The sequence below is a fragment of the Eumetopias jubatus genome, unplaced genomic scaffold, assembly GCF_037043125.1.
Source record: "Eumetopias jubatus isolate StellerSeaLion01/CBP00866 unplaced genomic scaffold, mEumJub1_p1.0 scaffold_12, whole genome shotgun sequence".
Classification (NCBI taxonomy): domain Eukaryota; kingdom Metazoa; phylum Chordata; class Mammalia; order Carnivora; family Otariidae; genus Eumetopias; species Eumetopias jubatus.
Window position 1 is genome coordinate 79,213,269 of NW_028274818.1, and position 23,227 is coordinate 79,236,495.

The window sequence follows — 23,227 nt, forward strand, 5'->3', positions numbered from 1 at the left end:
ATTATTCCTAAGGCCAGCCTCTCCATCCCTCCTTCCTCTACTGGGGCTCTCCTGCTCCAGACAGTGACTCAGGGCCTGGGGAAACCAGGTGCGGCAGCTGAGCTCTGGATCTTCAGGGAGGAGGAGAGGTCAGCCTGGGTCCAGGTGGCAGTGCCCTTCTGTAGGGGTCAGGCCTCTCCCCCAGGAAAGCACCCCGTCGCTTGGGAGCTCATTGCCATGGGCCTCTGCCCTGGGGGACCTGCTGCCCTGTTGCTCTCCTGGAGAGGTGATGGTGCAGTGCCATCTGATCCCCTGCAGCCCAGCTAGGCTCCTTCCAGGGCTCCTTTCAAGGGATGTGGAGGAAGTGGTCACCCCAGGGTGCTGGCCCTCCACAGCCTCAGGGCTCTGGCCCCAGGGGATGGGAATGAGTCCCTCCATTTGAAAGTGACAGGGGCACCAGCTCCTCTTCTCTGATACTCAGGTAACCTCCGTGTCCCCCAGGCATCCCACCACCCAGTGATCGGGTTCTCCCTCTGCCATCTCTTTCTGCTGGGTGGGCAGTGGGGCGAGGTCAGGTTCACAGAAGAAGCGGGAAGGGGAGGAGGAAGAGGGTGGTGCAGCTTTAACGAGTTCCAGAGAAAATGGGGGACGCTGGAACACCTCCAGAACAGCGCTCTGCTGGGCGGGCACATGGAATGTCCCTGTCGAAGGAGCCTGCATTCAGCAAACATTTTCATATGGTCACTGAAACAGAGCACCTACATAGTACTCAGCAAGCACTGGAGTTATTAGTAGAGAGCAAAACAGAAAAAAAGATTAAAAAAAAAAAAAACACCTCTGCTTTTATGGAGTAGGGGAGTTAAAAAACAAACATATAGGCTGTCAAGTAATAAGGTCTTTGAAGACAGTTAATGCAGAGCCAGAGCCTAGATTTATACAGTGACGTTTTCCGTCAGATGATCAGGACCTCAGGGGCCTCTCTGAGGGAAGATCTTACAAATTTCTGGGGGAAGGGTGTGCAGTTAGGGGGAAGTACAAAGGCCCTGGGGCAGATTGAGGCCAGAGTGGCCGGAACAGAGAGAACAAGGGAATGAGGCTGGAGAGCTCAATAGAGCCAGACCGTATGGGGCCTTGGAGGCCCTAACAATGACTTTGAGCTTTATTCTCAGTGAGTTGGGAAGCCACTGAAGGGTTTAGAGCAGGGGTGCGATAATGACCTGGTTTGCATTTTTAAAACTTCACTCTAGATGTGCGAGAGAGAATAAAATTGGAGAGGGGTAGGTGGCAAGGCTTTCGTTAGGGTCTGGGCGGGAAGAGTTGGTGTCTTGGCCAAGGTGATGAGAAGGGCAGGCGAGGAGTGAATGGACCCCAGTGTGTTTGAGGACGGGCTGTCAGGTATGAGAGTCCGGGATGACACACCCAGCATCCCGCCAGGCCAGGCAGATGGAGAGATGCCCCAAGTCTACTCCGTGTAGACCATCTCTGTATTCAAGTCAACACACGTTTATTGAGTGCCTCCTCTGTATAGGCCCCTGGGCTAGCAGAGAGGTTGGCAGGGGTATTATACAGATGACTAAGACATGGACCTGGTCTCGGGGGCATGCATGGGGCATGATATTACCAGGCCACGTGTCTTTCATTCATTCATTCAATAGGAGCTTGCAGCGTGCCTCATCATATTCACACTGCCCGGTTTGTATCCTGGCTCTGCTTGGTCTCTGTGGTCTTGAGGAAGTCACAAGCTCTCCCAGGCCTCAGTGTCTTCATCTGTACAATGGAGGTATTCGTAGCTCCACCTCTTGGGGGGGGGCCTAAGGGCGCCATGAGCGCGTCTGTGTCAGGCCCTTCGAACAGCGCCTGGCACATAGTAAGCATGTACTTGTGGAACTATTTTTACCAGCAGAAAGGAAGCACGGGGGAAGGAGAGTCTGGGGAGCAGACGTTTTGGAGGAAGTGATAAACTTAAGGTATTAAAAAAAAATGAAAAGCTACAGAAAGATAGGAGATCAAGAAGTAAACGTCACTCGACTGAGTATTGTGGAGACCACCCCCCGTCCCGTGATCAGCGTCAAGCTGCTTTTGTAATCTTGTAGAAATTGCTAATACTTATGTAAGTCGGAGCCAGATTCTACGCAGAGTTCTGTAGTTTGCCTTTTTCATTGACTAAAGCTGGCTCATTCCTGGCGAAAGCCACATAGTATCCACTGCAGCGCCTGTTTGATAATTTATTCCGCCCTTGCTCTCTTGGAACATTTCAGAGGTTTCCAGACTTTTCTCCCTCCAACAGTGTTGCCGGGAATGTTGCAGTAGGTATACATTTCAGCACAGAGGTCTGTAGGATTGATTTTTAGAAGCCATTCTGGCTCAGAGGGCAGGTGCATTTAAAAATTTTGACAGATGTCACTAAACCCCACCCTCTTGTGCCACTTTGATATGCAGAATTTTGATAGGCGCAGAAGGGGAAGATGTTCTTTTCGCTGTACCCAGAGAACAGGGGTTGGCTCCTGCAGTCAGGATGCCCCAGAAAGCAAGGCTGGGACCTGGGGTGGAAGGTCTTGAGGGAGTTTCTGTCCGGGTTTCTGGAAGGGGTGCCCGTGCAGGCCTTTGGGCTCAGGTCTGTGCTTTCGGAAGACCATGCCGGCAGCTGGGGTGGCGGGGAGTGGAGCAGTGAGGGATGGCAGGGTGCTTTCATGGTAACCCAGAGAAACAGTGGGTCCTGGACCGGATGGTGACCAGTGTTTGAGGATGACTGTCTGGGCAAATGATGTGGCCAAGGGGACAGAAGAGAAGCCCATGTGGGAGCAGATGAGGGGAAAACCAGGCGCTGGATTTAGAAGCTAGTCTCTATGGGGTCCTGAAGGTGAGTTGGGAGCCAGGTAAAAGGCTGGGATGCGTGTCTCCAAGGATTGCACTTGCTGAGCCTCGCATCAACTGGAAACTCCTTCCTGGCATCTCTCAGGAAACCTGCATATTCACATCTCAAGAGAAATCCGTCAAGAAATCAGGAGAAAGCATTGCAGTTCTCTTCTGGAAATTTCAAGTGCCATAATCAACATCGCGTGTGAAGGGATCCACAGCGAGGAGGCGACAGAAAACCAGGAAGGGCTGACACACAGAGGTGGTGAAGGTCGACATTTCCAGGAACCAAGGCAGGAACTGCTAGGAGAGAAATGGTCACGATCGAATTAGTCAGGCTTGGTTTTAGCTGCTGCCACACTTTAAGTGTGTGTTCATGGCTCCGTCTGCTGCAAACAATGAGTCATTCTTGCAAATAAAATAAATACTAATAACCCTATGTGCACAGTATACTTGATGTGAATGGTCTTCTCAGAAATAAGTTTTGGAAGCACAGTGAGAGATTTCGACCCCCAGTCCTGTGTGGTGCTGCCGACCTTGGTGGGGGCATTGGCACGCTGTGTTCTTACAGGAACGGTATCCAGTAGTGCGCACTGGTGTGGTCCAGTGTTGGGGTGTTCACATGAGGCTGCAGTTCTTTATAAAAACCAACAAACTTCCCGTGTCTTATTTAGGGAAGCAATCTTTTTAGATTTCCAAAGTAATAAACAGCACAGAGAACGTCAGGAATGTTTGAGGAACAAGTTGTGATTTGGGAAATTGCCAAGAATGCCCAGGAAAGGCTCTCAAACCCTAGAGAGTCCTCTCCTGCAGGAATTGGGGAACCCTCCTTGGGAGACAGTCTCCTGACACAAACTTGGCACTGGTCACCGCAGACGTGGGGAAGGGTGCCCAGCGAAGCGGGAGAGGAGAGGCGGTGACAGCGAGGGATGGACGTGGGGGACGGGGCAGGCCCTGTGGGGCCGGCGAAGCAGCAGGAGGGGGGGGCACAAAGCTGGGTCAGGGTCATGTTGCCCAGAGAAGCCTCCCTGCGCACACAGGAGTTGCAAAATGAGCCCCAAGTCCCGGAGCAGGAAGAATAGCAAGCTGTCCTCTTTGTTTGCTGCCAAGTTGGCCGCGGACCCACAGAGCAGGTGATTCGGCACAGCTGGGGTGGCATCCCCGTCACCCTCGCCAGGGAGAGTGGGGCGAACGCGCCATCCAGGGCAGCAAAGGGGAAGCGGCACCTGCCCCCGCCCAGCCCGCCTGTCGCGCCTCCAGGTGGGGCCGGGGTCCAGCTCCCCAGCTCTGCGGGGAGATGCGGCACCTCTGACAGGCCTCTCTGGGCAGGGGCCAGGCTCTGGGACTGGCGGCGGTCTGGGGCTGAGGAGGGCCCTTTGCGGTGGTTCCGCACAAGCGGGGAGTTGCTTCTGATGCAGAGCACTTCACATGTAGTTCACAGCTTCCGCCTGGAAATTCAGTGACGGGCACCCCTCTTCAGGAGCCATGCCCTTTGCTGCTGGAATAACCTACATAGAGGCCACTGGGGCTCGCGGAATCTTTGGCCCCTTTTCTGCTGCGTCCCAACAAAGCACCAGCACAGTGGGGGTAAAGCACTAACGTGCCCCCCCACCCCAAGTTCACAGGGGACCCCGAGCAGGCTTGTATGGAGGAGAAAGTCTTTCCCGCCACAGCCTTTGTCACTGTTTTCACCTCCACACCTGCCCCGTCATTATGACCCAGGTGTGTTGTTTGGGGGCAGAGGCAGTGTGCCTCTGGGACGGACACCCTTAATGGGTGGGCAGCTCCCTCCCGACTTGTTTCTGTGATCTCTCAGCATCTTGCTTCTTGATGGCACCTTCCCCCCAACCCGAGAGCAGGAGAACGAACGTCCCCAAGTTTACCCCTACCGACTGAGGGATGATGGCAAATTCAGATGCCTGTAGGTCCAGGCAGGTCACTTAAGGGAGAACGCCCTTGAGGTGTGACCTCAGGGAGGGGTGTGGGTCCCGTCTGAGAGGGTCAGCCGCTGCTCTCCCTGGGCGGTTATTAGTATGTGGATCTGCAGGTGGCCAGATCTTCGAATTCTCCAGAGGGCAGAATCCCTTCTCTCAGTATAAAAAATCTGATTTTGAAATTAGCTGTCAACTAATTTGGGTGGGGGCTGCATACAGCCCGTTGTTTCTCAAAAGGCTTCCAGGGCAAACAGGATCTGCGTTAGACGAAGCTGCTGAGCACAGGAAGAGACGCAGGGTGGAAGGTGGTGGTCACTCCTTTGATCCCAGGGGACGATGATGACCACATACTGACCAGGGTCGCTCTGACAGCTAGCCCTCAGGACACGGCAGCCCCCGCCATTCTGACAGGGGTGCCCTCGGCGACAGGCCATCGGAACAGTGCACAGGCGGGAGGAGCCTGCTCGCATCCAAGTGCAGCCCGTCAGCCCCGCCCCCTCCCCGTGTGGCGGGTTCTGGACCCCCAGGGAGGGCTCCGCGACTGGTCGTGTGTCCGACTCTGGCGGGCAGACCGCCTGCCTGAGCCGTCCCCCTCTTGTCTTCGGCAGTTCTTTCTGCTTCTCGTCGTCGCTGCGAGCCTCTCGGGCAGGGCCTGTTGACCTGTAGAAAAGGAACACAGCCAGTCATGATGGGGTTTTCTTTCTAGAAGCTCACGAAGAACGGAGGGTCCCGGGAGGGCATTTGGGTCTTTTGCTGGGAATTGGTCATAGGTTATGAGGGTTGAAAAGGAAATCTGGTATTTTCACCTGCTAAGTTCAAGAAACAGCTCTTGGTCACAAGTAAAACTTGCCTCAAGGGGTTTCACGCAGAGTAGCCGGGGTTGGCCCCTCTCTTGTTTCTGTTGGTGTCTCTAGGTTGGCTAGGTTTCCGCTGCTCGATGCCCTGCCCTCCTGAGCCCTGCTGGGTTTTCTTGTGCCCCGAGCCCCAGGGTTCTCAGCTGGGGCCTCTGTGCCTCCCAACCCCAGGGACAGGTGGCAATGAAGGGAGACATTTTGGGCTGTCACAAGGCGGGGGGCATGCTACTAGAATCTCGTCGGGTACAGGTCAGGGGTGCTGCTAAAACTGCTAGAGTGCGCAGGACAGCCCCTCACAACAGAGAGTGTCCTGACCCCCGGTGTGAGGAGCGCCAAGACCGCGGGCCCTGATCCCGCTCGAGAAGCTGTTGTGTTGTTGAGTCTTAGAAAACCCGCGGCAAAGCTCTGTGGCTCCCGGCCAAGAAGAAAGGAGGCGTGAGGCCAGGAGCTCTTCTGAGATTAAGTGCTCTCATGTCCCCTGTGCGGTTGGCGTTCCTGTGCCCTCCTGTCAGACAGGGAGACGAGCCCCCGCCCGTGACGGGACCCGGCCGTGGTCTCGCAGCTGGGACATGGGCTGGGTTCACGTGGCTCTGCGGTCTCTACTCCTGGTCACCATTAGGTCACAATGAAGCATATAACATGGTCATCAATCTCTTCATGACCTGTGATTTCCAAGTTCCCCGCTACGGGTCCTAGTGTCCCCAGGAAAGGTAGCCTGGGCTCTGTCACCCCCACCTCCCCTCCGGAGGGTGTGTGGTGTGGGCTCCAGGCCCTGGCTTTAAACCGGCTCCCACCGTGGTCACATGGCACGCATCTGTGACGGGGCCCCTGGGGGGTGCTGCCCCAGGTCCTACCCATCTCCCCCTCTTTGGGGTTAACTCCCCACGTGAATGTTGCAGAAAGGCCTGGAGATGGGGCCCAGAGGGATGAAAAGCACTAAGGAGGGTTCCAACCCAGGTGAGAAAAGCGGTCTTAGCTAACTGCCCCCCACCCACTTCCCAGCCATCTCCTTCCTCCCTGGGCTGCTCGTGGGCCGCGGCCCCTTCCTGTCCTTCATGAATCTCATGTACCCGGGGTGTTCATCTGGACTGGAAAGGAGAACCTACGTCCTGCTTCGGCCCCGGGAACACTGTCCTCTGAGCACACAGTCAGCTGGCTCAGCAAGCCTCACTCAGAAGAGAAGGCAGGTCATGGACGGAGGAAAAACAGAATTCCTTGTTTCAGTTGCTCTTTTTCACACAAGAGACCTTGCTGTGGTAGCATCATGGATGTTTTTCTCACTAGCTCGTTCTGGGAAGGCAGGTTGAGAAGTTACTAATGCAACAGGAAACAAGGCATTCTGTTGGAGTTTGGGATGCGGCTTGTTTTAGGACTTTCACATTAAAGGTAGGCGCAGAGTGGCATCGTCGTTAAGAGAAAGGGCTGCAGTCCCACAGGCCTAGAGGCCTGGCCACTTACCAGTTCGGTGACCTTGCATTAGACGTCTTAAGGACTCTGTGCCTTGAGTTCCCCATCTGTAAAATGGGACTGACAGTGGGTCCTCCTTCAGAGGGCTGATTCAGAGAGAGAGCGAGACCAGGGCTGAAGCACTGAACGCTGGGTACATGGTAAGCCCTCGGCTGTGGCTACTGGAAAACTCTTCGCTGCAGCAGCTGTTGGCGGAGTCTACACAGCTCATGTGCGCGGACCTTGGAGCTCCGGGGCTTTCAGAGGAACACCCAGCAAGCACATTCACTGAGGATCGGGGCGGGGGGCACAGGAGTCTTCATGAGTCTTGCCGCCACAGTCACTCCCTTTCTTTCCAGATATCAGTCAAGTTGATCTGGGAGGCTGAGGCTCTGTGTTCCTGTCAGCGTGAAGTTGGCATCCCTGTGACCAGGCTGCCGGGTGCCATATTCCCCCAGAACCGCAGACCTTTTCACTGCAGTAGACTGTTGTGTTTGAGGGACGGTCAGATTTCCTTATAATGGATAAGTCCACGCTCACAGGACGAACAACCACCGTTTGGTACCTCCCTGAAAGAGCAAGACCTCAGGTCCCAGGTCACAAGACCTGTACCACCTAGCTTGTGCCCTTGACCGCTCTGTGCCTCAGTTTCCCCATCTGTAAAATGGGGCCAGTAGCATGGGCCTCACGGGTTTGGCAAGAGGATGCCATGCAGTGTCACCCAGTAGGAGCTTCTCCAAGGGGACTTATTTTAGCTGTGGTCGCATTTCACTTAGTCCTTTGTTCAGACTCTCACTCCAGTCCCAGAATGATTTCAGCTGGCGGCTTAAATAGTATTACAGTTGCCTGTCCTACTTCCTGTCTTTTATTTTTAAACATCGGAGCATCTGAAAATTCAGTGTGGAGCAAGGGAAGCAGATTAGGTTATTTTGGGCACAGTAACCTCCATCCTATTTTAGGGTGAGTAGAGAAATAACAAGTAATAAACGTTCTCTGATACCGAGGAGGTGAGACTGCAGCCCACAGGAGCTTGGCAGCTCTCTGCCCCCCTCCCCAGTTGTCCTGTCGCACAAAGTGTGGTCCATCCGCCGTCACTGTCTTCTCAGTGGGCCAGCGCACCGCTCTCCCGCCCGCACTGGTTAGCTGAGATCTGTGGGGGTAATTGGAATGGAGACTGTGGGGTGAGGTGTCCGGTGTGGACTGCCACGTCAGCACTGGGCGGCAAGACCCCACGGTCCCCTGGCGGCACTCAGTAATCACGGCGGCCTGGGCCATGGACTAGGAGGCCAGTTTCTGCGTCTGGGGATCCGCTGGCTGGCGGCTGGTCCAGGATGGCCTTGCCTGAGAATAGTAGGGCAGCGGGGGCCAGGGAGGTTGCCCGGCTGTGTGCGGCAGAGCAAGAACAGGGAAAGCCCAGCCCCCGTAGCACTTTCCAAGCCCTGACTGCGTCCTGTCTGCTAACCTCCTAACCTCCCGTCGGCCTTGGCGTCCAGGGTCAGAGCAGGAAGGCCCCGCAGAGTCGCAGGGCTAAGGACAAGGCAGAGAGCAGTGGATAATTGGGGCCATTTTTGCAACTAGCACAGACAAGTAATTTGTTCTAGGTGGGAGGTGGAAGTGCGTGAGCAGGGCAGTGGGGTGGGGGTCAAGGGCGCACCTGTGAGATTACAGGGCGAAGGGCAGAGGGAGGCCAGGGATGACCTCCCCGGCCATCCATGAACCAGCAGGGGGGCTCACTCCACTGTACTCCAGGCCACGTTAGGACCTTTAATGTTCTGACTAGAGTCCTGCTTGCTTTGACTTTGCAAAAAAAAACAAAAAACAGAAAACAAAAAAACCCCATAAACCCTCTTTTTAAAATTAGCATACAGTAAAAGTAGCTCTTTTTTGTTTGGAGTCAAGGTCTGTGAATTTTCATGCATGTGTAGGTTTGAGCTTCCAGCACCGTCATATTGAGGATACAGACAGTTGCATCACCCCAAAACTCTCCCTCGTGCTGTCCCTTCACGGTCACACGCTCTCCCTCACCCTAAGCCCCGGCGACCGCCTCTCTCTTCTCCATCACTACAGCTGTGTCTTTTCGAGAATGTCCTCCACGTGGACTCACACAGTAACCTCTGGAGACTGGCTTCTTTCACTCCTCACCGTTCCTTTGAGATGCGTGCAAGCTGGGCGTAGCGTGAGGGGCATTCATTCCATTACGTGGGCGGGCGTGCCGCAGGGGATCCCCTCACGAGACGCGCGTTAGTCCCAGCTGCTGACAGTTTCGAGCTAATGTAAGCGTGCGTGTGCTTTTTATGTGGGCTACAGCTCTCATTTCTTTGGGGTGAATACCGAAGAGGGGGTCAGCTGGCTCCGTCAGTGTAAGAAACTGGCAGCCTAGGCTCCCGCGCGGCTGAGAGTTTCAGGTGCTCCTGTCGTAGTGTTCACCTTGGCCGTTCTAAAGGGCATGTAGGTCTTACCGTGGTCTCAGCGGGCATTTCCCTACAGGCTAGTGATCTTGCTTCAGTATCTTTTCTCTGGGGAAGGTCTCCTCAAGTCTTGGGCCCATTTTTAAAAATTAGGTGTTTTGGGTTTTTTTTTTCCTGTTAAGTTTTGATGGTTCTTAATATATTCTGTGTGTAAACCCTTTGTCAGATAGGTAGTTTGTACATAATGCCTTCCAGTCTGTAGCTTGTCTTTTCATATTTCTCAACAGTGTCTTGTGTGTAACAAATCTTTTTAATTTTGATGAAATCCAGCTTCTCGGATTCTTCCATTATTGCATTTGGTGTCCTAAGAACTCTTTGCCTAAACCAGGGTCACGCAGATTCTTCTCTTAGGTTTCCTTATCAAAGTTTTATATTTTACATTTAGGTCTGTGATTCATTTTCAGTTAACTTTGCGGTCAAGGTTAACAGACTCCCCACGGCTGCTGCTGTGTCCAGAGCCGAGGGGAGGGGACCCAGAGAGGAAAGCACTGAGCGTTTACCCCACGGTCTTGGGACCACACAGCTCTTCTTAGGCGAGAGGAAGACTCCCCCCGTGTGAGCTTCCCGTGTCCGCTGGAACTAACCACCGCAAACCCACAGATCTGCCTTCTTGCAGTTCTGGAGGCCAGAAGTCCAAGATCAGCCTCCGGACACTCAAGTCAAGGTGTGTGCAGGGCTGGCTCCTCCCCGGGGCTGCTGGGCAGAATCTGTTTCCTCGCCCCTTCCAGCTTTTGGAGCCACCACACTGGGGCCCTTCCTTGCACCACTTCTGTCGACTGCTCTGTGACTCTGCCCTCCTGCCTCCCTCTTACAAGGACGCTTGTGACCACCATGGGCCTCTCCAGAAAATCTGGGATCATCTCCTCATCCCAAATATCGAAATGGATCCCATCTGCAAAGTCCTTCTTGTCCATGTGCTAATCCCCTAGGAGTCACAGGGATTAGCACATGGACATCTTCGGGGAGCAGTTTTTCCCCGTACCACAGCCTCTCTTGGACTCCTGGGTGCTGAGGATGGCTGCAGACTGAGGCATGAGAGACCAGAGAGGGGAGAGAGAGAGACCCGCTCGCCCTCCCAACCGCTGTACCCACCGTTCATGCCGCTTGCTGCTCTTTGGCCAGAGCCAGAGGGCTCACCTGGAGCCCTGCCCTTGTGTCCATCCCGCCCATCTCTGGGTGTGAGGCTGTCTTGACTCCAGGCCGGAGGGTCCTAGAGGGGAACAGCGGTAAACTAACTGCGGTTTTGATGGTGCATCAAATTCTGATTTTCTTCCCCAGCCCCCCACTTACTTCCTGTCCAGAGCCGCTTAGTAGCTGCCTCATGCCTTCGCCACACATTGGATGGCGTTGATGCCTTCTTACCCAGATCTGGAATCCCTTCTGTCGTGTTTTCCACCCCAAAGTATTACAGAAGAGTGGTGCATGCAGAGAAGGGATGTGCTATGTGATAGAGGTATTATGTCAGGGAGTGAAGTCTCAGGAACGGATATCGCTAGTCATGATGGTCAGCATTTATTGAGCACTTTCTGTCTGCTATTAATTCTTATTACTCTCCCTATGAGAGTAATTGCTGTGTTTAGGCGCATTTTAGATTAAGAAACAGGCTCCGAGAGGCTAATGAACTTGGCTGGGGCTCCATACTTAGTGAGTGATGGTGCTTGGTTCTCAGACCCAGATCATGTGACTGGAGGGGGGCGGGCCATAACCACAAAGTCTTGCAGTTTTTAACCCCCCCTCCTGAGCGCAGAGCTTGGCTACGTCTCTGGATTCACTGAGTCTCCTTTGGCTCCCGACACCCCATTACCACAGGCATCAGATGGGAATGTGCGTCCCTCTCTTGATTCCTGTCACCACATGCGCTTCCCTCCATAATGGAAGCCAGGGCCTTGTGCTGACTTGACGTGTGGACGTGTGTTTCTCGCTCCTTCAAATGTAAATGTCCAGGGGGCAGGAACCCTGCCTCTTCCCTTTTGGTCCCTCCGTGAAGCACAGTGCTGGAAATAATGAATGCCCTGTGAACACCTGCTGTACTGAACCACAGCTATTTTCCATGGATTCACAACAGGGAACGCCCCTGACAGGATGTTTTTTGATCCATTTAAGGAGACGTGGCTTGTCTGAAAAATGTTTACAATTCCACTTCGGTTTTCTTTTCCTTTTATTTTTTTTTTCTTTAATTAGTAAAGCAGAGATAGACCTAATCACCAGTTAGCTCCAGTCCTTGCAATACTCTCTCCTCCCAGACCATTCCCTAACCTAAGCCCCCATTTTAGATTCATCCGTGTCACCTGGGGCTCCTTCTAAGTGTGTCAGGCCTTTTCACTAGCATTTTACACATGGAGCTCATTGAATTGGCACCTCTGAGAGAGGTGGGACGTGTCTGTGTTCCCACTTCCTAGAGGAGAACTTTGGGCCTAGACAGAGGGAAGGACTTGCCCAAGATGGCACAGTCGGGTCTCATAGCTGGCGTTTGAATGCAGGCCTGAGCCCTACACTCCAGCTGCTGGAAGGCACGTCGTTCAGAGGACAGCCTTTGCGCTCAGACAGGTCTTGGTCCCAGGTTTCTTTGGCTAAAATCCACGTTTGTAAGCACGCTACTGTTCCCGCTCCTTTAGTAGAAAATAAGTTAGTAGCTAAATGGCAAAATGGGGTAAAGGCATCTAGTAAGCTGTCAGGGCCCCTGAAAGCATGCAGAGTGCTACTGGTCTGAGTCTCTAAAGGTCTCAGAAGATCGTATGTGTCACGAGGGACTCTGGTTTGCAGAATCTCAGAAACTCACTACAAATGAGCTTAAGCTGAAAAGAAGTATTTATTCATGTAACTAGAAAGACAGGGGAGAGTGGTCATCTGTGGAGGCTGTAAACTTCCATTTCTGTACCTTGTCTTGTTCTGAAGAGGCTGATATGCTTATGGGGCCCTCAATGGACGTTTTATGTGGGGAGTTCTATGGCACAGTCCCAGGATATTCCATTAACGGATTCTTTCGTTCCTCAGGCTTTTATTAATCCATTGCCATTCCTCATTCTGTGTCAGACCCTGGGGTCAGTGGCTCATGAGAGATCCCATTTATTTGTCATTATGGCTCTTAAAGAGTTATGGCTATAATGATCTTCACTTACCAGCCTTTCGATGGTGCCCTGAAGACTAAGCCCAGGGAGGTGTATTGACTTGCTCTGGGTCACACAGCTGAGGAGTTGGTAGAGCTGAGATTCCAGAGCTCAGGCTCTTCACCATGCCAGGGCCTCATGCTGGGGAATTCAGCAAGGCCTCCTTGGCCAGATGCCCACAGCTTCCGAGGGAAGGGTGGTAATGAACCTGTTTGCATTCCTCATGAAGAATTTCAGAGCTGCACAGGTCCCAAGGATTAGCTGTAGCAACAGGTGTCAGTCAGGCTCAGAAATCCAGACAATGAGGAAGGTCACAACAGATGGTTCCTCAGGGAATAATCCTGATGCCACCTTGTGCACAGTCCCTGGCCCATCAGTCAATGGCTATTGGCTATCATCACTGTCCTCTGTGGGTATTATTTACAGATGAGACTGAGGTTCAGAGAAACCAAGCAACTTGCCCAAGCTCACACAGCTAGGAAACATCAGATCTGGGTTTAAGGGGGCGCCTGGGTAGCTCAGTCGTTAAGCGTCTGCCTTCAGCTCGGGCCATGGTCCCAGGGTCCTGGGATCGAGCCCCACATTGGGCTCCCTGCTCAGTGGGAAGCCTGCTTCTTCTCCCTCTCCCACTCCCCCTGCTTGTGTTCCCTCTCTCGCTGTGTCTCTCTCTGTCAAATAAATAAAATCTTAAAAAAAAAAAATAACTGGGTTTCAGTAGTCAGCTCTGAGACTCCAGGGCCCAGGCACACTCTCCCCACCTCCCTATAAGAGTTACTGAGTGCAGATACTCTGGTAGCCTTCAGAGAAATAAAAATGAGTAGAAAAAGAAGGGGGGATGACAAGGACGTAGGCCCTGCTCTCAAGTAGCTTCATGGAGTTGCGTTGAGTAACTAGCTTGCCGTGCGGATCTTTGTAAACATGGACGACCTGCAGCCCCCTAAAGAGGGGGTGACATAGGGGAGGCAGCCAACTATAACACAGCAGGTGCTCAGTCTCCTTCCCACCCCGCCCTGCCTGGCTTCTTCCCGCTGGGACCTTTGCCGGGGCTCATGGACTGATCCACGACCTTGAGCGAGACCTTGCCTTCCTATAGATTGTGCTTTGAGAGAGCAGTGTTCAGTTCCCAGTTGCAGCAGGCGATGAGGGCCTTTGGCAGCAGGGGATTTTTGGAGAAGCTAGTTTGAAACAGACTGAGGAACCCCTTTCCTCTAGAATCCATACATACAGAAAGCAAAGATCAGACTGTTTCCTTCTGTTCTCTGAGCCCAGACTGGCCCTTACCCAGCTTGTAGCCTCCAAATAAAGGAGATTGGATGGTTCAAAAGTGGCCCCGTTACTGTCTAAACTAGGGAATCCACAGATTATAGCCTGGGGGACAGACCTGGTTGCTCCTTATTTAAATACAGTGTAATTGGAGAACAGCCACGCCCACCCGTTCTGTGCTCTATCTATCTACTTTTACTTTGCAACTGCAGAGTACAGTCGCTCCTGAGCCTGTATGATTCTTACAGCCTAAAATATTGACCGTCTGGCCCTTTACAGAAAAAGCTTGCCAACAACCTCTGCAGTGAACATTTCGAAACCATGCCCTCCCCTGTGGTTACTGCAGGGAAGGACAGCTTTATAATTCAGACTGGAAGTTAAAGACGGAGCTTGGTTTCCACTGTGGCAGACAGTATAGACAGCGACCAAGGGCCTGGGGACCCTGCCCCTAACTACCCATGAGACCTTGAACAAGTTACTTCACCTCTTCTGGTCTCAGATTCCTTGTCTGTCCAATGCAGTTAACAGTAGCGAATGCCTTGTTGGGTGGTAGTGAGGATTGCTCCGAGACCAGTGCCTGGCCCATCATAAACGTGATACATACTTCCGCCCTCTCGGTGGCTGCTTCTGTGGTTATTGTTAACCGCAGCATGGCATGCAGGTGTGGTCCAAGTCCTAGTTGTGTTGCTGAACAGGGGTGTGAACCTGGGGGCCTTACTCTGGGTCTCAGTTATCTGCTCTATCAAATGGGCACAACTGTCATTCCTCACCTCTTGGGGTTGCCAGGAGGATTGAGCAGGACAGAGGCTGCAAGGTGCTTGCCCCATGGCCAGGCCCAGGGTTGTGCTCCAGAAATCAAGGGTAGGAGGGTCGTTTTATGGTAAAGGTGTTGAATTTTGTCAAGTCCTTTTTCTGCATCTATTGAGAGGATCACTCCCCCCCGCCCCGCTACTTCATTCTGGTAATGTGATACATTACACTGAGTGACTTTTGTATGTTGAACCATCCTTGCAGTCCAGGAATAAATCACACTTGGTCACCGTGTATGATCCCTTTAATATGCTCCTGAATTTGGTTGGCCAGAATTTTGTTGAGGGATTTTCATCCATGTTCGTCTTGGATGGCTTTTTAGTTTTCTTGTATTGTCTTTGACCTGGTACCAGGGCAATGCTGGCCTCATAGAACCAGTTAGGAGGTATTCCCCCCTCCTCTTTGATTTTCGGGAAAAGTTTGAGAAGGATTGTCATGACTTCTTTAAATATTTGGCAGGATTCACCAGTGAGGCCATCGGCTCCAGGCCCTTCTTTTGTCAGGAGACTTTTGATCACTGATTCAGTCGCCTTACTAGTTACAGGTCTCTTGAGATTTCCTGTTTCTTGGAGTCAGTCTTGGTAGGTTTTATGTTTTTAAGCATTATCCCGTTTCATGTAAATCATCCAACTTAGGGTGTGCAGTTGTTCACAGCATTCTCATGATCCTTTCTTATTTCTGTAGAATCTATAATAATGTCCCCATTTTCACTTCTGATTTTAATAAATTGAGTCTTTTATTCCTTAGTCCATCGAGCTAAAGGTTTGTCAACTTTGCTCATCTTTTAAAGAACCGACTTCTGGTTTCATTCATTTTCTCTCTTGCTTTTCTGCTCTATTTTATCTCTGCTTTCTATCATGTTCTTCCTCCTGCTCACTTTGGGTTCAGTTTGTTCTTTTTGTAGCTCCTTATAGTATAAAGTTAGGTTGTTGATTTTATTTTATTTTATTTTAAGATTTTATTTATTTATTTGAGAGAGAGAGAATGAGAGACAGAGAGCACGAGAGGGAAGAGGGTCAGAGGGAGAAGCAGACTCCCTGCTGAGCAGGGAGCCCGATGTGGGACTCGATCCCGGGACTCCAGGATCATGACCTGAGCCGAAGGCAGTCGCTTAACCAACTGAGCCACCCAGGTGCCCAGGTTGTTGATTTTAGATGTGTTTTGTTTTGTTTTTAAGGCAGGCATTTACAGCTAGAAATTTTCCCCTTGGCACTGGTTTCGCTGGATCCCACTGGTTCTGGTAGGGTGTGTGTTCATTTTCATTCAGCTTGAAGTATTTTCTAATTTCCCCTGTGATTTCTTCTTTCATCTGTTGGTTGTTGAAGAGTGGTGTTAATTTCCACAAATAGGTGAATTTTCCAGTTTTCCTTCTGTTAATGATTTTTTTGAAAAAAATTTGATTTATTTATTTGAGAGAGAGAGAATGAGAGCCAGAGAGCACGAGAGGGAAGAGGGTCAGAGGGAGAAGCAGACTCCCTGCTGAGCAGGGAGCCCGATGCGGGACTCGATCCCAGGACTCCAGGATCATGACCTGAGCCGAAGGCAGTTGCCCAACCAACTGAGCCACTCAGGCGCCCCCTTCTGTTAATGATTTCTGACTTTGTGCTATTACAGTCAGAGAAGATACTTTTTATTTTTTTTTTAAGATTTTATTTATTTATTTGACAGAGAGAGACAGTGAGAGCAGGAACACAAGCGGGGAGAGTGGGAGAGGGAGAAGCAGGCTTCCTGCGGAGCAGGGAGCCCGATGTGGGACTCGATCCCAGGACCCTGGAATCATGACCTGAGCCGAAGGCAGACGCTTAACGACTGAGCCACCCAGGCACCCAAGAGAGGATACTTTTTAAATCTGTTGACACCCATTTTGTGGCCTGACAAATGGCCTATCCTGGAAGGTGTCTCTTGGGCACTTGATAATCACATGTGTGCTGTGGTTGGGTAGAGTGTTCTGTGTCTCTCTGTTTGGTTTGTTAGGTCCTCGATTCCCTTCTATTTGCTGGTTCTGTGCATTATTATTAAGAGTAGGTATTGAAGTCTTCAGCTATAATCCTGGAACTGTTTCTCCTTTCAGTTCTGTCCACGTTTGCATCATATATTTTAATGGGCAGTTAGTGGTGGGTAAATGTTTATAATTGTCCTCTCTTTTGCTGTATTGAACCTTTTCTTAATATATAACATTCTTCTTTGTCTCTTGTAACTTTTTTTGACTTAAAGTCTTTTCTGTCGTATATTAGTACAGCTATGCCAAGGGCACAGGGGTGAAAATGAGACTTGTAGTCCCCCTGCTTTGAGATTCATTCCTTCATTTACAAAATACTTAACTGCATCTCCTCTCCCCTTGCAGGCCCCAGGCACCATGCTAGGCTCTGGGAAGACAAAACCAGCAGTCTCTGGCCTCAGGGAGCTTCCCCGTCAGTCTGGAGGCCTGGCTGAGGGGCAGGGGGAGCAGTCAATGAAGGGGTCTCTCTCCCTAGTGCTGTGACCCCACTGGGGAGTGGGTGTTTTGGGGGTGGCCCCTTGGTACAGCCAGCATCACAGAGAGCATGCCATGAGCCCCTCACCCAGGGAAGGGTAAGCTCCCTCCTTCATTCGGCGGATGGGGCTCTTTGGCAGGTTTCCTCATCAGACATGGGTGCCCCGCTCTGTGCAGGCCACAACTGGCAGGAGAGACCATCATGAGCTGAGCCAGCAAGGTCCTGCAGATGCCAGGCCAGGTCCTCTCCCACTCCACCTGGCTGCCCCATCCAGCTTCTCGAATCCACACTTCTGCTCCTCCAGCCTCAGCAGGAGACAGGGGCCCTTGGGTCTGGCTCTCCAGACTCGGGCTGCCTGGAGGCAGAGGTTGGAGGTATGTGACCACCTTAGGGGGCGAGGAAGGGATGAGTCTCAGGGGAGCCTGAGCATCCCAGGTATTTGGGGGAATTTGGCAACTAAGTGCAGGACCTAAGCTTTGGTGGGGAGTATAGTTTGTTTTGACATCCAGCTAATCTGTCTCCGTGTGCACAGTGGAAAGCAGGACAGCCCCGGGCTCAGGTTCCCAGTCTGTCTCTTAGCTCGGGGACCTTGGACAATATGTTCACCGCTCTCCACCTCCTATTTCTTCATCCAGAGAAAGGAGCTGATCACCCAGACCACAACATGGCGGTGGGGAATGACACAGGGAACACGAAACCACAAGGCACATAGTAGGTGTTCAACACTCTGGAGCAGAAACGCGTTTCCCCTTTCCAGTCTTTGTTCAACCAAAGCAGCGTTAACACGAGTAGACTATAAATACAGATTGATCGTTATAAACAATTGGAACAAAGAGGGGAGAACCTTTATTTCTTAATCCATATAGAACCACTGCAATTAAAGCTGTTGTTTTGACTGGAAAACTAAGAAAACATGAGAAAATGAGAGACATTTAAGCACCCACCTTCTATGCATGTACATTTTTTAAAGGAAATTTTAAATATAAATGATTAGGATTGCTTTCAAAATACATAAAAATAAAGAGATTAAAACGAGTCTAAACACAAAAAGGTGAGACCAGGCTCAGGCAGTTCTCCCCAGGATGCGTTAGTCCCAGGGACAGGCACAGCTGTGTCATCTGGGGCAGGGCCAGAGAAGATTGGGGCAGGGATGGAGGAACATTCCTCAGTCTGTCCACCCACCCCTCAGCAGATACTTAGTGTGCACCTACTATGTGCTAGGCACCATTTCAGATTCTGATTGCATTTATTCAGCAATGAATAAAATCCCTGCCCTCTGGACATTCTGGTCGAGTAGACATTAAATGAGCAAATAAATGTGTGTAGGTCAGATGGTGGTTGCTATGGAGAAAAATAAAATAGCAAATGACACCCTATGGAGGTGTGTAGGGGAAGGGGCCAGGTGGTGGTGTGGTGTTTATGGCTGGGGAAGGCCACCAGGATAGTTTGGTACACTGTGCGGAGGCCAGAGGGATGTGTCAGCTAGAGGAAGCAGCAAGTGCAAAGGTCCTGAGGCAGAGCTTGCTCAGCCCGCTTGAGAAAGAGCAGGAAGCCAGTGTAGCAGAAGCAGAGGGAAGGGCAGGGAAGAGCAGAGGAGGGGGAGTCAGGGAGGCAAGGAGAATGGCCCTATCCCAGAGGGCAGTATAGCCAAGGGAAGACTGTGGCTGCCACTTGGAGTGACATGGGAGCCATCAGAGGGAAGAGCTCTGTTGTGACTGAAGATAGGGGACTGGGAAGGAAGCAGAGAGGTCAGGTGGAGGATGATGTGGTCACGCAGGCGTGAGGATATGGTGGCTGGGTCGGTCTGGGTTGGGCAGTGATAGTGAATAGCAGTCTGACTCTGGATGTACTCTGGAAGTGGGAGTGGACAGGATGTGCCACAGGGTCGAGGTGGGCATGAAAAGAGAGGGGTCGGGATGGTGCTGTGGTTGTGGGTGTGAGGAACAGGAAGGAGACTGTTGCCATTTATAAAGTGGGCCTGGCCACGGGCGGTGGGGGAAGCAGGAGGTGGCCTGGGACATGTTGCCTCGGAGCTGCGGGTCAGACATCCAGGCAAAAAGCGGGAGGGGCACTGAGCCAAAGAGTCCGGCCTTCAGGATGGAGGTCTGGGCTGGGAACAGACTAGGTAGGAGTCCCCGCGTGTTCGCGGCACTTAATGCTGGGAGCCTGGGCCAGGTGCAGGGGCATGAGGACGGAGAGGGGGACAAGGGCCGGGCTGCCTACCTTGTGGAAGTTGGTCCCCGAGAGGGAACAGCAGGGAGAACGGAGGAAAAAGAGCCAGGAGTTCCAAGACGAATCCCAGCATGGAAACCCCAGGAGGATGTGCACCAGGCAGGAGAGCCAACAAACTGAGATCTAGGTGCTTTGGATGGTGAGCAGCCTCTGATCTTTGTCCAGGAGGCAGCGCTGTGCGGACAGGACTACGTTTGGGGGTCAGGCGGCCCTTTCCAGTGGTGGGGAGCCCTGGGGCCCTTGCTCATCCTCTGAGAGTCTCTTCTGGAACAGGATGCTGACCCCCTTCTCAGGGGGACTCTGGGAACCTTCCCCACTTGCTTGGTCCTCAGTGACCATGCCCCATAGCTGTTGTTGCCCAGGACCCATTCAGGGGCCATCCCTCACCCTCTAGAGTAGCCAGCGGCCTCCAGCAGATGCTTCCCGAAGTCTCTGAAGGGTGGCATGAGGGCTGAGCAGAGCTTCTTCCCCACAGCTGTGTGCTTCGTCTTCGGTCACCCCTGCAAGGAGCTTGGTCTGCCTCAGCCTGGGGTCTGCCCGTCCTCCTTGTCAGAATGGTACCCTTGGTTCTAGAAGGGTGGCAGCCGTATCTGTAAGACGAAGTGTTGTCACCAGGACTGGGCTCTCGTTGGGCCACATGATGCCTTTTCCGCCTCTCAGCCTTGAAACGTCCCTCCCTCTACCAGGCCCCTGGCATGGTCTGCCATGGGTGTTGTGCTCCCAGAGGCCGTCTGATGTCAGGGGAGGAGCCCTGGGCTTGGCTGAGTCCAGGCAGCAGGAGGGAGACATCTTGCTGGGTGGAGACTGAGCCCCGGGTCCCCACCCTGAGCCTCAGTTCCTCATGTCTAAAATGGGTGTGCTGGGCTTAGGAGCTCCAGGACCCTCCTCCCGGCCTCACCTGGAGCAGGTGCAGGGCTTGGGGTAGGTGAGAGGAGATGGCCACATACGGGCTGATGCACTGGTCTGGTGGGCTCCGTGGGGGAGGCGACTTTCCCTCCGTGGCGTGGACCGAGCGTGCAGAGTGCTTCTGCATCTGGGGCCCGCTGTGTGGCCCGTGTGCCCGGCCCGGCTGCCCCTTCCCTGCTGCGCCCGCAGCAGCACAGCCTGTCTGGTCAGCCCGGAGGGGACCGCAGCCTGCTCTGCAAGCCCAGGCTCGGGGCCGCCACTCCCATTGGAGCAGGGCTGGCGCTGAAGATGTAACGGATCTGTGGTGCTCACAAAATAATTACAGCAGCGATCACGGTCCCCATGGCTATCAGTTCACAAGGGACCCCCACTCTCCCCGATCTGTGAAACCATGGGAACCACGTTACAGGCCTTCTCGGCTCTGGTCCTCGACCCTGGAACATAGCTACTGTCCTTGCTGTTGGACAGGTGAGCGGGTTGTGGAGCCGCCGAGGAAGTGAGCTGCCGAGATTGCAAACCAGACCCCCGACTGCAGAGCGTAGGCCCACCCCTCCACAGGGCGCCCCCAGAGGTGGCCAGGCCCGTCCTGTTGCATCCGGGCTACTGGTGGCATCGTGGCTGCACCATGTTCTGCCTGATCTGCAGGGAGGAAGCGGGGTGGGCAGGGACATCCTGGCGCAGAGAAATCCGCTCCTCTCACCCCGGACCTAGCAAGTCTGCTGTGGCGCGGGCTCCAGCGCAGAACGCGCGGAAGCTGGGCCTGGGGAAGCGCGGCTAGTGCGCACCTGCCGTGGCCGCCCAGGGGGCCGGCTGCTCAGCCTGCTTTTACGGACCGAGGTAGGCTTTTTAATCCCCGTCTCAGAAATGAGGAACCGGACACTCAGGTTGCAGAAGTGACTCCGGTGGGGGGGTCCCTCAGCAGGTGTCGGGGCTGGGATTTGACCCCAGGGTGGTGGCTACTCTGCCTTGAGCTGTGTTCGGCTGGCCACATGGACTGGGTGCGTCCAGAAGAACTGTCTGAACAGGGAAGCCTGGGTGGGGCGTGCAGGGGCTGCACCCAGCTGGACCTGGCCGTCAGTTTCAGCTCTGCCACTCCTCATCGTGGGGCCTCTCTGACCCTCCGTGTCCTCATCTCTCTCAGCCTGCTCTCAGAGGAAGGCACAGTAGGCTGAGGGACCTGGCCTAGGCCCCTCCGTCTCTCAGTGAAGCAAGATCTAAGGGCCAGGCATGGTGCCAGCCACACCGGAGGGACTCAGCTAGAAATTTGCTTCTCTTCCATGAGTGTGCTGAAGTGCCTGAAGGCTAGGGTGGGAGGGCAGGGTGGCCTCAGATTTGTCTCCAGGAGTGGCCTCGTTTCCAGGACAGTCCTGTCCGTTGTAGTCTTCCCCCACGGCCTTGGGCCTGGTTCCTCATCATGCTGCATCTCTGTGTAGGTGAGGCACTTCTCTTTGCCCATGCTGTCACTGTGTGGCTCCTCGGGGTGCGTAGGGACAGCTGGGCACAGCTTGTCTCCTCTCTGATCTGTGTGCCGTCAGGAGGAGCCCTCTGGGAGTTACCTCTGTCTGGTGTCTGCTCTAAGTTCTCAAAGGTGGCTTGAATGGAAGCGCCCCCTGCCCCAAGCCCCATGACTGTGCCAGGACCATGGGCTTGGCCCAGGGCACATGGGGTCCCAGCACCACGGGGCACTACTGGGGTGGAGGTGGCATTCCTGGACTCCACGGCACTGCGATGAGCCTTGCCCTCAGCTCAAGCCCTGGGGACCCTGGGTCAGAGGACAAACCTGTATTGTCTCTGCCCAGAGTGGGCTTGGGTCTGTCCGGCTCTTCTCGGTTCCTCAAGTCTCCAGCCATGGCGCTCAGTGTGTACCCTGAGGATGGCAGCACTGATTGGCAAGCAGGTGCTTGGGCTCAGCAGGCAGGACACGGACAGCCCTGCTCTTCTGGTGGTTTGGGGGGTGGGGGTGAGGCGGAAGACTGAACAGGTGATTCTAACTGTAGGCAAGGGAGCAGGGCAGATTTCTCTGAAGGAGAGAGAAATGGGCCATGTAAGGGTACCTGGGCAGGCCGTCCAAAATGGAGCTGAGAGAGGATAGGGTAAGGAGAGGTGGGCCCAGAGGCGTGAGCATGGACGGATCACGGGAAGTCTTGAAACTTCTGGCCACACTTGGAGCTTAGTATTAATCGTAGCATTTCGCTTTATGTTAAATGATGGGTTCTTGGGGACATAGTAGATGGAAAATCCTGGGGTAGAATTTTGACCTTGTTTTTAACAATTTTCATCATATTGGCCATATTTGAATGTCGGTGTGCCAGGCCCCTTCCCACTACTTTGCATTGGTGTCTTCTGGGCCCCACACAGCTGGGAAGGGGCTGGAGCAGGGCTTTGCTCTTGGCTCCAGGACCCCAGCCCCGGGGCCTGTGCCTCTACTGCCCCCTGCTTTCTGCAGCTACAGCGCTCTCGACCTCCACCCACATCTCTAAACTGAAAACAAAATAAGTCAGAGAAAGACAATTATCATATGATCTCACTGATATGCGGGAATTTAATAAGGCGGAGGATCATAGGGGAAGAGAGGAAAAAATGAAACAAGACGAAACCAGAGAGGGAAACAAACCATAAAAGACTCTTAATCTCAGGAAGCAAAGTGAGGGTTGCTGGAGGGGAGGGGGCCAGGGGATGGTGTGGCTGGGTGATGGACATTGGGGAGGGCATTTGTTGTGAGGAGCGCTGTGTCTTGTGTAAGACTGATGGAATCACAGACCTGTACTCCTGAAACAAATAATGCAGTCTATGTTAATAATTTAAAAATAAGGAAACAATGCTCCTTGATTCCCCTTGAAGTGGTCCCAGGGCCCGCCATGTTGGTGTCCTGGATGCTGCTCGGGGGGCCAGGAGAGT

At 53.1% G+C, this 23,227-nt stretch overlaps 1 protein-coding gene across 1 annotated transcript in view; it reads left to right on the plus strand.

Annotated features, from left to right (window-relative positions):
- SNX29 (sorting nexin 29) overlaps positions 1–23,227 on the plus strand; it is a 507,012-nt gene that overhangs the window by 455,816 nt on the left and 27,969 nt on the right. The gene's annotated exons all lie outside the window — the stretch shown is intronic.